The sequence below is a fragment of the Arvicola amphibius genome, chromosome 6, assembly GCF_903992535.2.
Source record: "Arvicola amphibius chromosome 6, mArvAmp1.2, whole genome shotgun sequence".
NCBI classification, from domain to species: domain Eukaryota; kingdom Metazoa; phylum Chordata; class Mammalia; order Rodentia; family Cricetidae; genus Arvicola; species Arvicola amphibius.
In genome coordinates, this window is record NC_052052.2 from 144,014,313 (window position 1) to 144,030,518 (window position 16,206).

Genomic DNA, 16,206 nt, shown 5'->3' on the forward strand with positions numbered 1-16,206 from the left:
TCAGCCGCTGCAGCAGTATAAACACTTTCCTCTGCCATACCTAAGGGAGACTGACAAGAAGGCTCCACTTTATAAACATAATCTTGGAAACTCATTAAATATTTGTTTGTTTTTATTTTGTGCATATGGAGTTTTTGCCTGCGTGTATGAATGTGCACCAGGTGTGTGCAGTATTAGCAGAAGCCAGGAGAGGGTGTCAGGTGCCCTGGAGCCAGAGTTAATGAATGGTTATGAGCATTACATTGGTGCTGGAAACCCAGTCTGGGTCATCGGGAAGAGCAACACATGCTCTTTACCGCTGAGCCCCCTCTCCAGCCCTACGTAATTTTAAAAACCAAAATCTCATTCTCTTTTTAAACTATACATTGTGATTTCACTTTTATTGTGCTTGAAAACAATACATATAAAAACACATAAAAGACATAAAAATACTGTATTCATTACTGCACTTGTGATTATGAGGTATCAAATACCTGACCAAAACCAATGCAAGGGTGGGGACGCATACTCTGACTTGGGTTTGGGGCTATGTGGTCTGTCACGGTGGAGAAAGTATTACAGAACAACGGGTATGGTCATGGCTGTAGGAAGGTGAAGGGCTGTTTGCTAATAACTCCTCAGACCATCGAGCATTGGATGGGACAGAAAGTGGGGCTGGCAGCTGCTGTATACAAGAGAGGGGGTCCAGTACCTCGCTGGCCCTGGTGGCACTGGTGAGGAAAAGCTGGTCCCAATGGGATAAACCAGTCTCATTCCTTGCCACTTTTGCTCTCTTAAGTCTATTTATGCTGAGAAGACAGGACCCAGTATCACATTGGTGGCTTTTCTGTACTTATTCTATATCTCATTGGCTTACAGCTCTTTTATATTTTACTAGAAAAATACCTCTAAGTTTTAAAATATGTAAAATGTGTTTTTGATGGATTTTTCTTTTCCTTTTTTTTTTTTTTTTTTTTTTTTTTTGGTTTTTCGAGACAGGGTTTCCCTGTAGTTTCTAGAGCCTGTCCTGGAACTAGCTCTTGTAGACCAGGCTGGCCTTGAACTCAGAGATCCGCCTGCCTCTGCCTCCCGAGTGCTGGGATTAAAGGCGTGCGCCACCACCGCCCGGCTCTTTTCCTTTTTTAAATGTTTATTTTAGTGCATGTGTATGCATGTGTGTGGTGCATTGTTTGAATGTGGGCATGACCCTGCCATGGTGCAGATATAGAAGTCAGAGGACACCTTGCAGGAGCTGGTTCTCTGCTTAGGCTTACCCTGTGGGTTCCAGGAATCCAGCTCAAGCTGCTGAGTTTATGCAGCAAGAATTCTTACCCACTGAACTATCTACGGGCCGTGAAGAATACTTTTTTAAATGTGTCTTAATTTATGTTTGATTCCTGTGAAGAGATGCCATAACCACAGGAACTCTTAGAAGAAAGCATTTAAATTGGGGCTGGCTTACAGATTCCAAGGTTTAGTCCATTATCGTCATAGCAGGAAGCATGGAAGCATGCAGGCAGAAATTGTGCTGGAGGGGCAGCTGAGAGAGAGGCACTGGGCCTGACTTGAGCTTACTGAAACCTCAAAGCCCACCCTCAGTGACACACTTCCTTCAACAAGGCCACACCTCCTAATGGTGCCACACCCTGGTGAGCAAGCATTCAAATCTATGCGCCTATGGGAACCATTCTTATTCAAATCATCACCAAAAGGTATCATCATACATACATATTTTGCAGTAGTTAAGATTTACAATGAAAAAGCGATAGCTTATTTTTTGTATGGCTCTAGAAAGAAACAAAACCAAAAAAAGTGTTTATTTCTCTAAGTTTTGACTTTAAATCTGGATTTATTTCATTACATAACTCCTGAAAACACTTAGTGAGGATTGAGTGTCATGAGCTATCTCTTCCAGTATTCCAAAGCAGGTATCCCCAGTTTGCAGGCACAAGGCTAATGGGTGGATGGAGAGTATTCATGAACACATTCGGGGCGGGGGGGGGGCATCATGTGTGGAGCATCCTTTCTTTCCCACTGAGTAATGACTTAAAATAAACCTGAGCTTTGAATCCCAGCTTTTAAATATCAACAGTAGAAACTTCAAAAGGGAAAATATTTTAAGAATGAGAGTCATTTCCTTTTAATTGAATGAATAGACTATACATTTCAAAGGTGCCTGGAAAAAAAGAAGAGATAGCTATGAACTAAATTGTTTAGGTATGGTTCCAATGAGTCATTGGAATCTTAAAATCATCTATGGGTTTGTAAAGATTTGCTGTCACATGTATTTGACAAATATATCAATCTAGAACATGGAATTTGTGGAGTTCACAGTTGAAAAAAAACCTCTTCCCCTCTTCACAAGCTGGAAGTGGTGGCTCAGGCCTGAAATCTCAGCACCCAAGAGACTAAGGACAGAGGACTGGCAGTTGAAGGCTGGTCTGCCCTTTGTAGAAAACTTTAAAGATAGATGAATGTATGGGATGATGGATGGTGATGGATGGATAGACAGACAGAGCAAGAAGAGGGGTGGCTAGGAGCAGAGGAATAAATGGAAGAGGAGGGACGTTTTCTAAACTGTCCTCAGCAGAGAGGCACAGCAGGGTAAGTATGGGTGACAATGGCTTGAATACTCCAAAATAGCTAATAAAAAGAATCTTGGGTATTTTGAACATTAAAAATGATGTATCCCTGGGATGACGCACACACCAATCCTGATATGACTGACCGTTATGCACTATGCCTGCCCTGAAATGCCACATTATACTCCCTAAATGATATCATGACTATGTGCAGGTTGAACAGTTCCTTTCTTTTATTTTTTGGGATAAGGTCTTACTTTGGAGTCCTTCTTGGCTTACAACGTGTGATAATCCCCGCCTCTACATCCTGAATGCTGGAATTATAAGCATGCACTGGTATGCCTGGCTTCTAGGAAGTAGTCTTTGAAACCTATCCAGAGGTCCCAAGTTCGGAATCCTTGTTCACATGATAAATGAAACGTGTCATTGTTAGCACCTGTGGAGCCTGAGAAAGTCCACTGTTGGCGCCTTCTGTTTATAGTTCATCCATTGCTCTTCTGCACTCTGACTTCCCCAGACTCCAGCTATTTGTGAATGGATATAACCTTGAAAGTGATGTCACAGAAAAGGGGATGATTCCCTGTGACACCCGACCATTTCACATGACAGATCCAGTAACCGAGAGAGGTGTAGCCCAGAAAGGCTGTGTCTGTAGATGGTGGTGACGGACACAGGGAGATAGACGTGATGCGGAAGTGACATGACTTCAGCAAGCTCTGCTGTACTTCACAGCTGCTCGCTTGAGTGAGTTCTCAGCGTGGCTTCTCAGGGTCACTTAGCATCGCATTGTGGACCACAGCTGCTGGTTGGGAGACTAGGGTGGGGCATTTACTTTAGGCCAGGAGATTAAGGACGTCTCTGAAAGACCACACACACACACACACACACACACACACACACACACACACACATCCAATGACAAAAGTCTGGACTATTTTAACTTTGTCTAGAGGTCTTCACTTCTTTGGCATGGATTCCCAAGGCTCCTCTTTCATTGGGCAGGAGAAGAATCAGGATTCAAGAGTTGAGCTACCAAGTTTCCTCTCCTTGAGAAGAAAATAATTCTCCACAGTCAGAGCTGTTAACTCTGCTGAGGGAGCCTGGGTCTTGCATGGGTTAGGCAAGACTTAGTACTCCTGGCTGTCCATAGTTCATGAACTCCAGAGGACTCCCCCCATTTCACTGCCATTTTCTCTGCCTTGCTGATCCTCATGCATACAGTCGCCCCCTCTGCATCCTTGGGTTCTACTTCTGCCTCAGTTATTGTTCTATTGCTGTGACGCCATGAGCAAAGCAACTGATGAAGGAAGGAAGGCATTTAATTCAGGGCTCAGTCACTCATGGGCTTTTGAAATCTCAATGCCCATCCCTAGTGACACACCTTATCAAAAAAAGCCAACCTCCTAATCTTTCCCAAACAGTTCCACCAACTGAAAGACCAAGAATTCAAACATACCAGTCTACAGGGGTCATTCTCATCCAAAGCACCACTTTATCTTTGTATGAAAACTATTCTTTTGTGTGACAAAACTCTAGTTTAAATACATCTGTACTGAATAGGAGCAGACAAGTCTCCCTTCCATCATTATTCCCTAAACCACACACTAAAGTAATTTTTACAGCTTTAGTTACTGTATGAAGTATTTTAAGCAATCTAGAGATTGCTAAAGTATACAAGAAGGGTAATTAACATGCAAATATTATGAGATTTTTATTTACTCAAGGATCTGAGAATTGTCCAGAGTCTTAGCACCGGTCTCCCATGGAAACTAAGTCAGCTCAATAAAAGGGAGATGTGACAATTTTATTTCTTGATTGATTGATTGTGTGTGTGCGTGCGCATGCATGTGTGTGCATGTTTAAATGTCCATGTGTGAGTGTATATGTGGGGGCCAGAGGATGTCATTCATTCCTCAAGAGGGACCTCCAGTTTATAGTATCTCACTGCTGTGGATGTTAACAAGTAGACTAGGACAGCTGGCCCGCAAGCCCCAAGGACCTGCCTGTCTCTGGCTCAGCAGCCCCGGGATTACAAGCAGACCTCACCATACCTAACTCTCTGACACGGATTCGGAGGCAGGCAAGACAAGCATCTTACCAACCATCTCCCCAGCTCAAACTCTCAATGACACAGGCACAAAACTAGCCATAGCTGGTGAGGTATCTAGTACTGATCATTTGTGATATGATAAATTGATTTCTTTCATTTTTTCTTATTTCTATAAAATGTGCTGGTTAGAAGAAATCCAGCCAGACTCTGGGTCTAAATCTCAGGCAATATTATCCTATGATCTTGGTCAATAGCCTCACCTTTCTGTGGTGAGTTCTTGACTTACAAATGGAGGATAATAACAGTACCCAAGTCACGAGGCTGCGAAGTTAATAAATATATAAAATACTTAGAACAGGTGATAGTCTCACACATGGTCATGGCTTAATATTTTTCAGTTATTTTTAATTAAAACATCAATTGTAATATTTCTACTTAATTATACTTATTACTGTGAAAAGGGAGAAAGATATTTATACTTATAATTAACAATTGTATGACAGGTAAGAGAACTTAAGATTATGTTTCCTTTAATTTAAATGTCAATCTAGGATTGCGTTTCTTGGTTAAATTTTTTTCTTTTTTCTTTTCTTAACATTTTTAATTGATTTTATTGAGCTATGCATTTCCTTCCTCTCCCCACTTCAACCCTCTCCCATGGTCCCCATGCTCCCAATTTACTCAGGAGATCTTGTCTTTTTCTACTTCCCATGTAGATTTGATCCACGCAAGTCTCTCTTAGGGTCCTCACTGTTGTCTATGTTCTCTGGAACTGTGAATTGTAGGCTGGTTTTCTTTGCTTTATGTCTAAAGGCCACTTATGAGTGAGTACATATGACATTTGTATTTCTGGGTCTGGGTTACCTCACTCAATGTTTTCTAGCTCCATCCATTTGCCTGCAAATTTCAAGCTGTCATGTTTTTCTCCATTGTGTAAATGGACCACATTTTCCTTATCCATTCTTCAGTCAAGGGGTATTTAGGTTGTTTCCAGGTGATTCTGGCTATGACAAACAATGAAGCTACGAACATAGTTGAACACATGTCCTTGTGGCACAGTTGAGTATCCTTTGAATATATACCCCAAAGTGGTATTGCTGGGTTTTGAGAAAGGTTGCTTCTTGATTTTCTGAGAAACTGCCACACTGATAATCAAAGGAGCTGTACCAGCTTGCACTCCCACCAGCAATGCAGGAGTGTTCTCTTTACCCCACAACCCATCCAGCATAAGTTGTCATCAGTGTGTTTGATCTTGGCCATTCTTATAGATACAAAATGGAATCTCAGAGTTGTTTTGATTTGCATTTCTTTGATGGCTAAGGATGTTGAGCACTTCCTTAAGTGTTTTTCAGCTATTTTAGATTCCTCTGTTAAGAGTTCTCTGTTTAGGTCTGTACCCCATTTTTTTTGGATTTTTTTTTTGATGACTAATTTCTTGAGTTCTTTGTATATTTTGGATATCAGACCTCTGTCCAATGTGGAGTTAATGAAGATCTTTTCCTATTCTGTAGGCTGCTGTTTTGGCTTAGTCGACTGTGTCCTTTGCTTTACAGAAGTTTTCAGTTTCAGGAGGTCCCATTTATTAGTTGTTTCTCTAGTGTCTGTGCTACCAGGATTATATTTATGGAGTGGTCTCCTGTACCAATACGTTCAAGTGTACTTCCCACTTTCTCTTCTATGAGGTTTAGTGTGTTTGGCTTTATGTTGAGGTCTTTGATCTTTTTGGACTTGAGTTTTGTGCATGGTGATAGATATGGATCTATTTTCATTCTTCTACATGCTGATATCCAGTTACTCCAGCACCATTTGTTGAACATGCTTTCTTTTTCCTAGTTTATATTTTTTGCTTTTTTGTCAAAAATCAGGTGTTCGTAGGTGTGTGGATTAATATCTGGGTCTTCGATTCGGTTCTATTGGTCCTCCTGTCTGTTTTTATGCCAATGCCAGACTGTTTACAGTACTGTAGCTCTGTAGTAGAGTTTGAAGTCAGGATTGTGATGCCTTCAGAAGTTCCTTTATTGTACAGGATTGTTTTGGCTGTCCTTGGTTTCTTGCTGTTTCATATGAAGTTAAGAGCTTAATTTTTTTTTTATCAATTGCAGTTCTCTCTTGGTATTCCACACACCCACACCCTTACTATAAAATGGTGCAGTGTTGCTTACAGCTTAGACTGTCCTATAGTATGCTCCGATTGCTTCTAGTACCCCGTCAATGGAAACATCACAGAAATAATTGCATACAGTATTGCTTAGAGATTGATGACAAGAATAAAAATTGTGTGTGTGTTCCCTACAGTTTTTATTTCAGAGATTGTAAGCCTGAGGTTGGCTGGATCCTTGGGTGTGGAAGCTGTGCAGGTGGAAGGTCAATAGCACTGGTATTCGACTTGCTGACAGTGCTGCATTCTGGGTACCCGGGATGTGAGCAGCACAGTATAACATCAACTATTTGTAGAAGAAATGTTCTCGAGTCGTCTGCTGGTATAAATGACTACTGGTAATTTTCCACTGGGAACTTGTTAAAATAAAACATGAAGTCCTACAGTACACTGGCAGCAGTCTTTCGGTCTTTTGACTCCAGAAAAGGAGTGTTTGTGGAGCAACACCGTCATCTCCTTGGTTTCCTTGGGAACCAAGAAAAGCCTTGGGGAAGAACTGTTTGTTGTGTGTTTTCTATTTGCCTGGGAGAGACCCTACCAGTGGAGCAAAAGAGATTGCCATCAAACACCAAGGCTCAGTGATCCCATCTTAGATCCTAGCATCCCTGGGGTAGAACAGGATTTGCAGAGTGGTCTGGTCACCTAGAATAGATTCATTTGGGGAAACACTCTGGAATGCATCTATCTCTGTCTCCATCGGTCATTGTGACTGTTGCTTAGCTGAAAGTCTTTAAAAAGACTCACTGGCTCCCATTTAATACACCGTTACAAAGGGAGAATTTTTCACCAAGCAAGTTCAATGGTTGTTAGCAGCCTGTGAGTCAGTCAGAGGGCTAGGTGCTTTGGAACCTGCCAGAGTTGAATGCACTCCCTTTCCGAAAAGTGAGCATTAAACTATGAGAGATGACAAAGTGAGAGAGTCCGGAGTGCCCCGGCCCTCTGGGCTGGGGTCAGTGTTCTTACAAAGAGATTGGAGAGGGGGTTGTGGGAGACAGAGGTGCTTGCTGCCAAGTCTGTCACCCTGAGCTCCATCCCTGGGACACATGTAGTGGAAAAAGAAAACCAACTCCTGCAAGTTGTCTTCTGACCTCCACATGTGTGCTGTGGCACGTGCTTTCAGACACACACACACACACACACACACACACACACAAAATAGATAAATGTAACAATAATTCAAGAAAAAGGCTGTGGGAGCTCTCATCCCTCTTGCTCCTCTACCCTGAGCCGGCACACACATTTGTCTGCTTTTTGCCCTTCAGCCTTCTGCCATGTGAGCAAGGGCGCCAGTTTGGAAACAGAATGTGAGCTGTCAGCAGACACCAGTCTCCTGGGTTTTCCACTTCCCCACCTCCAGGACCATGAGAAATTTAAATTTCTATATTCACAGACTAACTGGTGGGATATGTAATCACGTTGCCCAGCCTCAGAAGCTCAGTTACAGCAACAAAAAGACTAAGACAAGATTCTGGAAACCACAGTGTGTGTGTGTGGGTGTGTGTGTGTGGGTGTTTGTGGGGTCATGTGTGTGTAGAAATAGAAGCGTGTGTGTGTTCATGGGTACATGTGTGTGTAGATGCATGTGCGTATGTGTGCATGTTGCTGCTGTAAAGGTTAAAGGACAGCCATAGGTTTTGCCCCTCTTTATTTCGAGGCAGACGGTCTGTCACTAGTCTGAAGTTCTACAAATAGGCTAGTCAGACTGGCTGGCGAGCCCTGGGGAGCTGCAAGTCTCTGCCTCCTTAGCCCTGGATTACAAGTGTGCACCCCACACCCAGCATTGCATAAGGGGTCTGAAGATCATGCTCAGATCTTCAAGCTTGCAGGACAAGCACTTTACCAACAAAACATCTCCCCTGCTCCGGACTGAGTTTTGAGGTTCTGGAATCCTCTACTATGTCGAGAGTCACAGACAAGAGTTCAGTCAAAACTTTTGCCCTACGTAAAGAAAAACAGATATTCTATTCCATATTTTGGGCTCTTTATTTTCTCTGTGACTCTTGATTAACACAGAGTAGATGAAACAGAGAAGAAACGTGGAGATAGGAGAGAGTTGATGCTGGCCAGAACTCACATCCGCTTCCTTGTTAAAGAGATCATTTGCTCAGAACAAAGGCAGGTTTGGGCTGGAGTCTCAAGGCGGGTCAACAAGCTTTAGGGAAGTCTAGCTCAGCCCTTTCTTCTTCCTTCCAGCTCCACCACTTTCAGATTCTGACCAAGAACATTATCCACGAAGTTGACTCAGTGATGCTTCTGTGGACACAGCCTTGAACCCAGAAAATGTCATCTCTGATTCCTTGGACTCTTCAGGACTGGTTGGAAAAATGTGGGCCATCATTTTATGTTGGGAGCAGTGAGACCCCAGATCCTGAATTTCTTGTAATCACCTGATCTGAGTGCCTACAGCTGCACTGAGCACGAGACCTTCAGGAGTTCCTGATGGCAGAGTGGTTTCCGGTGGGTTTGGCTGGGGCGTGGCTATCTCTATACAATCTGCCCCTGAACACAATAAAGGGGACATTCTTGGGGAATTCAAGGATGACCCGTGTCACTGTCTCGCTGTCTGTGTGTGTCTGTGTATTTTAACCTGACCCTTGCCCGAAGCTCACGAACTGGGTAAAAGCACATCGAACGCAGACACGGGAGCATGGTGCGCGGCAATTGGAGGTCTCCACCGAGATTTCGGCAGTTGGAGGTCACAGCCGAAATATCGGGAACTAGGGAACGCTGAGAGGTGGCCCTCAGAAGGTGAGAGTGGATTAGGGTATATGTGTTAATCCTGACATCCTTCGCTTGGTTTTGGTTACAGGAAGTCCACCCGAGAAAGAGGGGTAAATGAGCAGGGTTGTCCCCAGCAGGAGGGGACGTATATATTAGGGAAAGATAGAATGTATATAGCTTTCTAAAAAAAAGATAAATGTGTACAGATTTATGATATGTTGTGTTGTTTTTTGTGTTCTGGACTGGAGAAAGACATTTGATTCTAGGAACTGCTAAGAAAGGTATCTTGACTTTAAAATATGGGCTTAAGAATTTGATGTTTTGGAAAGGAGGTTCTGTTTTTGTCTCCACAGACGATGAGAGCCTAAGGATTTATTCGATATTCATGTGGTTTGAATCCCCAGCCCTCCTGAAATGTTGCAGTGGAGTGTGAGCAGTGGTGGCTCCTAGGCCAAGCGGCTCCAGGCGGAGGGCCCTGAGGGGCTGCGAGGCTTGTAAACCCCTCCCCCCCCCCCACTTGCCTCAAGGACCAAGGAGGCAAGAACGCTAGGGCTTCCAGCGTGGGCCTCAGGACGCAGAAGCACAGCACTACCATGACCTGCTCGAAGCATGGCTGGAAAATGGCAGTAAATTGTAGTAAATACCCCTAAGAATGCAGCGTCCCTTCTCAGCAGGAAGTAGCCAGACAGATTGACAACGCCCAAATTCCCTAAGTGGGGCCCCTTCAGTGGTTGCAGAGCAGCAAGCCTGCTTCCCTGAGTTCTGCTCCACTCCATGAACCAATTAGGACCCAGAACGAATGCAGCTGGAGCTAGAAGGCAGCTGGTGCAGAGCTTTGCTAGGTGGCTGTGGTGGCTTAGGTGGCTGAGGCACATTGCCTCAGCCCAGTCGGTGCCTAGACTGGCGGATGCCACAGCAGTGCCAGAAGTATCAGCAAACACAACAAGTGCTGGAGCTGAGACAAGCTGGAGCACAGACCGCACTGGGCTGCCCTAGAACGCAGCAGCGGGGCAAGGAAAGGCAGTGGCAGGCAGTTCTAGGCTCTGCACGCCGAAGTCTGCAGCAGAGCGAATTTAAATCAAAAGACTGCTGTATTGTAGGAGCAGGTGAACTTATGGCTAGTACAAGAAATGTCTTGTTCATTATTCCATTTGTATGACGTCTGTTAATATTGCTAATGCCTCTTATGTGGTGAAACAATTCAATGGTTACTTGAATAGCCCTTGGAATGTTACAATTGGCACACCAGATTGTACCATTTAGCCAAAGGGATGGTTGAATACCATAGCTCAAATGGGAGGTTGGGTCCAGTGGTGACTGGGGACCCTACTGCTGGCAATTTTAATGCCTGTTGCCATGGGCATTCATCTTTAAATCCTGTGTAAGATCAGACAACCCATGAGAATGCAGCATATGGTAACTTAGCAAAAGCAGGATCAGCTGGCCTGCTAGGAAAGCCAAAGAGGTGCACGAGCGAGAAGGTGTCTTCATGCACTCAGCTGACAAGAATGAATGTGTCACAGGGGTATGGCAGCTGGGGTGTGTTATTTAGGGGACTGCTGAAGGAGCAGTGGTTTCTGACTGCTCCTGGGGTCATGGCAAAGCCACTCCTAAAAGTCCCGAGTCTGATATGGTCACACATCTCTGTTCACTTGAGGGGAAGAGGGTGTGTGGGAAATAGTATGAGGAACCAACAGTCTCTGGGATACTTGAATCTATCTGTCTTACAGGCTTAAGTTGCTCTCTTGTGTTCCCTAAAAGCCAGTATTCTCCTGAGATGCTGTCACACTCTCCTGAGTACAGGTTCAATCAAAGTGACCAAAAGGCTGTGTGGTCAGGAGGGTCTTCTGTTTTATAAAAAAATTTAGGGGGGGAGATGTTGGAAGCAGTGAGACCCCAGATCCTGAATTTCTTGTAATCCCCTGACCTGAGTGCCTACAGCTGCTCTGAGCACGAGACCTTCAGGAGTTCCTGATGGCAGGAGAGTGGTTTCTGGTGGGTTTGGCTGGGGCGTGGCTATCTCTATATAATCTGCCCCTGAACACAATAAAGGGGACATTCTTGGGGAATTCAAGGATGACCCGTGTCGCTGTCTGTCTGTGTGTGTGTGTGTGTGTGTATTTTAACCTCCAGCCCCTTGCCCGAGTCTCGCGAACTGGGTGCCAGCGCACCGAACACAGACACGGGGGCACGGTGCGCGGCAATTTTAGAGAGTTATGAAAAGACTCTTGGGAGGTCTGTCCCTTGGAAACACACCACACGTGGGTCTTACGGTAGGTGGGACTAAGTGGGAACCATGGCAAAGATGCCCCTGCAGGCTGCTTTTCTTTCTGGTCCTGTGAATCACCACAGATTGGCCATTGCTATCTCAACTCTGCTTTTAAAAGTTGTTAGCAGTCTCCAAGTGTTTACTACTGAAGGTTTAACGTCTTGGGGTAGAATTGAAGGCCTCCTTCCACATGACAGTCCTCTAATCCAGCTTCCTTTATGGCCTTATCTACCCTCCCGCGCCCTCTTCTCCATTTCTCTCCCCAACCCCTCTCAGGCACTGAGACAGAATCTTGCACCTTCAGCCTAGGGAGGCCCCGAACTATGTAGCCCAGGCTGCTTTGAACTTGGCACCATCTTCCTGTTTCAACCTCCTAAGCTCTGGGACCATTCTCTCTTCTGTTCTTTATTCTGCCTAAAATCCCATCTTATGCAGAAAACACTCGTGGCCCTCTGGACCCAACGGCCTCCTCTCATCTCTGCTTCCAGGAGCTCTGTGCATACTTTGGACATTTCTCATCTTCCTCACTCTGTGGCTACATCCACAGTCTCCCATCTTCCCGTTACATTACAAATTCAATGACCGAACTATGCCTTCATCTTATACTCAAGGTACATCATAGTCCAACATAAAACCCAGCAGGCAGGCCTCTGCATCCATGGAGCTTCCATCCGTGGAGTCAACCAACCATGGATTTAAGATATTAGAGGTGGAGCTGAACAGCTTTAATCATTGTCTTTGCTGCCTCCTAGACGGCACATTATAATGACTACTAACAGCATTTCTATTGTATTGGGTACTGTGAGTCACCTGGACTTGATCAGCACTCAGGAAGGTTCCAGCAGTATGCAAATGCTATGCCATTTTACACAGCAGTCTTAAACATCTGCAGACCTTGTCAGCTGTGGCAGGCCCTGGGGACCAGTTCCACAGACATGGAAGGACAGCTGAATTAAGTGAAAAGAAGCACTCTGTTGGTAATTTCGGAAGTTGGTGCTCTGAAAATATAGAGCTTTGAGGCATGTCTGTATTCTCGGCATTTAGGAGGCAGAAGCAGGAGGATTGTCATGAGTTTAGGGACCGAGAGTTTTATATCTAACAAGACCTTGGATATGTGTATGTGTTCATTTACATACATGCATGTAAATGAATAATAAGATCCCATGTTAGAATGGGTTATATTTTTCTGCATTCGTGAAACAAATGCTCTACATACATCTATAACCCGTGTATCTATTCGCTCACTTATTTGTTATTCCAAACAGACTTACAGACTGCTGCCCTATGCAAGGCCCACAACACAGGGGATAGCTCTAGCTCTGGTTTCAGGCAGTGGTTCGCACCCTTAGGTCAGTGTTTACAACGCTGTTTCCCTTTACTCCAGACAAGAGAGTGTGAAGAGGTGCCTGACCCAGAACACCATTGTTGACCAAGAATAAAGTGTGCTAGGAACTGTTTCACAGTTGTGGGCTTTGAGTAACACACAGAGCTGAATTAAATGTGACGTGAACATTGACAGGGAACACTGACTTTGCCATTCTCCCCTTTCAGTACTGTTTTGAGAGTTTGCTTTATGAATCTCTGTAGGGCCAGGCACAGTGGTGGTGCACACCTTTAATCCCAGCACTCAAGAGGCAGAGGTAGAAGGATGTGAGTTTGAGAACAGCTTGGTTTACATAGTAAGTCTCAGGCCTGTGAGGGCTACGCACTGAGACACTGTCTCGAAAGTTAAACAAAAAAACCCACATTTGTTCAATGAAGAAATTCATGCCCAGTATTCCAGACTGTTCTTTTTCTGAAGAGGCAGTTTCTGACTCCTCTCCCCTCTTTCTTTCTCTGTTCCCCCTCTCTCCCCGCCCCCATAATCCCTTACCCATATACCTTTCCCAATATCCACTAAATAAACTCTGTACTCTTCCCTCCCCCGCCCAAAAAAAGGAAAGGAAAGGAAATTGAAAATCCGTTCTAACTGATTATGCTAACCGGAGAGAAAAGCTCCCAGGTTTGTAAGCATGGACCATATACATAGAAGAAGAGGCCTTGTCTACAAACAAGCAGCTGCGGAAGTAGGACGGCTGGGCTTATATTTGTTCCTAAATAATCAGATGACTTTTTAAAGTTGGTATATATAAGTTACTATCGAACAACATTGTAAGGAAGTATCAATTGCCCTGAATCTACAATCTATCTAAAGAGATAAATGTGTCTGTAGCCCTTTATCCTTTACCTCGAGCTGGAGGACATTCGAGTTTACCTCATTATCCCTCTCTTTGCCAGGGTCATTGTGTATCACCCCCAGCCAGTAGCCACTAGACCTTTCCAGACCTCTTTGCAAACCTGGAGGAGACAAGGAATTTCCTGCTTGCACTGGTCATCGCCTCTGCCCTCCCATCTCTCTTCTCCCACAGCCCATCTGTGCCTCCTCTCTGCTCCCTTCGTTGCCACCCCCGCCCTCAGCTGGGCGCTCCCGGCCCCTCCCGCGCGCGTCTGTATTTGGAGCTGCCGGAAGCCGCGGGCGACTCTCCCCGCGAGCAGCGTGACCGGCTCGGGCTCCCGTGCAGGGCGGGAGGCGGAGGCAGCGCAGGGCCTGCGGGACGAGGGCGCGCGAGTGACCGAAGCCGGCTTTGCATCACCGAAGCCGGAACCTGAGCTCCGCAGCAGGTCAGGCTGGAGCGCGCGGGGAACCTGGGGAAATTGGGAGGGGGGTGGTGGGCTTGCCTGGGCTCCGGGCAGGCGCTCGCAAGTTGCGCGCTCCGGGTAGGGTGGGAGATGGCCCGGACGCCGGGAAGAAAGGCGACGCGGGCTCAGGGATCTGAGGCCACCCAGATATGAGGACTGGGGATAGGAGGACCTGGGATTCCGGGACCCGGTGCCCGGGCGGTCCTCATCTGGGTCAGTGCAACCCAACGCTCTAGCTGCTCCCCTGGCGCTGAGGACCGCGAGTTCCCGGCTGGAGGGTCACCCGTAGCGTGCCGGTCGACAGCCACCGTACCCTGGGGTGGTCTAACTTCGAGGGGTCTCCACTGCCCTGCTCTGAACCTCCCACGGGTTCCTGGGTGGGTTTCATTGAGATGGATCTTGCTAGTACCACCTATTCGAAAGTGCTGGAAGGAAAGAGACCTGGCTTCTCTGCGGAACCTGACTTGAGGCCATGAGTCACTTCTAAAAAATGCAAACGCAACTGAGGCTTTGAAGGGACCGCGCTGAAAATGGTACCCTGCAGCTGCTCTCTGACTGCCCCATAGGGGCTTGTTTGTGACGTCAGCAATCTTGTCATCACCTCTAGGCTGATGGTCGGCTATGCACATGAGAATATTTATTCTCATCAGCACCACAAAGAGGCTGTGCGTTGGCAATATCGGAATCCATGCATTCTTTGAGTGAGTCTGTGTTTTTAGGATGTACAGAAAGTGTTATTTAGAATTAGGTCCCAAAAGGCCAAGTGGTGGTGACTATTGAGCAGGCAAGATAAGGGGGCTTTTGCCTATGTAGTCAGCAGAATTCAGAAGCCCAGAAAACTTGGGATAAAACTTAGTTTATCAGAATTGCTGGCAAGCACTGGCATTTACTGCCCATGTCAGTTTTATTTGTTTGTTTGGCTGGTTGGCTTGTGGGTGGACAGAGCCTCACTATGAAACTCCACCCTGACCTCAGACTCTTACCAATAATCCTCCTACTTCATTCAGTCTCTTCAGTGTTGAGATTACAGGTACGCACCAACACCTTTGCTTTCTGTGAGGCAAAATCTCACTCTGTACCTAGGCTGGCCAGGAACTCCCCATTGGTCCAGGCTGATCTCAAACTCACAATCCTCCTGCTCCAGTCTTCTGAGTGCTAGATTCTTGATGTGTATCTCCACACCTGGCTAGATAATTTTAATTTGGGAGATTTGCCTCAGAAGTCTTGCTGGCATAGCAGGGACCACTTGGTGTGAGGAGCAGTGGAGTGGTTTCCGTGTGCTGCGGTGTGATTAGAACACAGGCCTGCTGAGGGCAGGGAGGGGTTCTGATAGTTCTGTTAGCTCTGCGTGGTTATGGACTGAGAACATGTTAGAGAGCGCATGGTTCTGCACAGAGATCTCCAAAAGCTGGCGGAAATAATTAAATCAGTAGCTTGAAGCTAGGGCATGCTTTCTTGACAAGACTGCACTTTTTTTTCCCAATAGAAGACTTATTTCTCCATGAATCCTCAAATCTGAAAATCCTTAATAAAATTAGGGTCAAGTGATGACACAGGATGAAGAGGCTGAGAAACTGTGACAGTTGCCAACCAGTCTCGCAAGCAGGGAGTGAGGTTTTCTCCACTTGTCACTGAGAAGGACGTTGTTTGGCTTGTTAATAGGACAAGGTGTGGGGTTTGCTATACTTCCTGGCTGAAGATCTGGGAAATCGGAGACTTTGCAATCCGCGTCATCTGTTGATTAACTCCTCAGATGTAAGTCAGAAGT